Raw genomic sequence first — 447 nt, 5'->3', positions numbered from 1 at the left:
CCCGCGCCGCCTCCGGGCCCGAGCACCAGAAGATGGGGCCCAGGGCACAGGGGCCCAGGGACAGGGACAGCGCAGGGACAGTGGCACCTTTGGGGTCCTGGGGGAGACACAGCCATGAGGGGCTCCCCCAAGGGTGGGGGCACCTCCAGGACCCCTCCCCAGGCTGTGCCTCGTGTGCTCTGGCACTGTGCTCTGGAGGGAGGGTGGCACTGGCTGGGGAGCTCAGTGTGTCCCCAGGGGTGACAGGGCTGTGACAGTCAGGGTGTGTCCCCAAGGGCTGTGGCACTCAGGGTGTGTCCCCAAGGGCTGCACCAGCGTTTGTGTCCCTGGCATGGCTCCCGGGGACCGCGACACTCAGGGCTGTGTCCTGGGGGCTGTGACACTCCCGGACGTGTCCCCTCAGTGTTGTGCCACCCTGGGTGCCCTGTCACCTCCTGGGGACCGTCC

The sequence above is a fragment of the Geospiza fortis genome, unplaced genomic scaffold (genome assembly GCF_000277835.1).
Source record: "Geospiza fortis unplaced genomic scaffold, GeoFor_1.0 scaffold687, whole genome shotgun sequence".
Taxonomy (NCBI): Eukaryota; Metazoa; Chordata; class Aves; order Passeriformes; family Thraupidae; genus Geospiza; species Geospiza fortis.
This window is presented reverse-complemented; position numbering follows the sequence as displayed.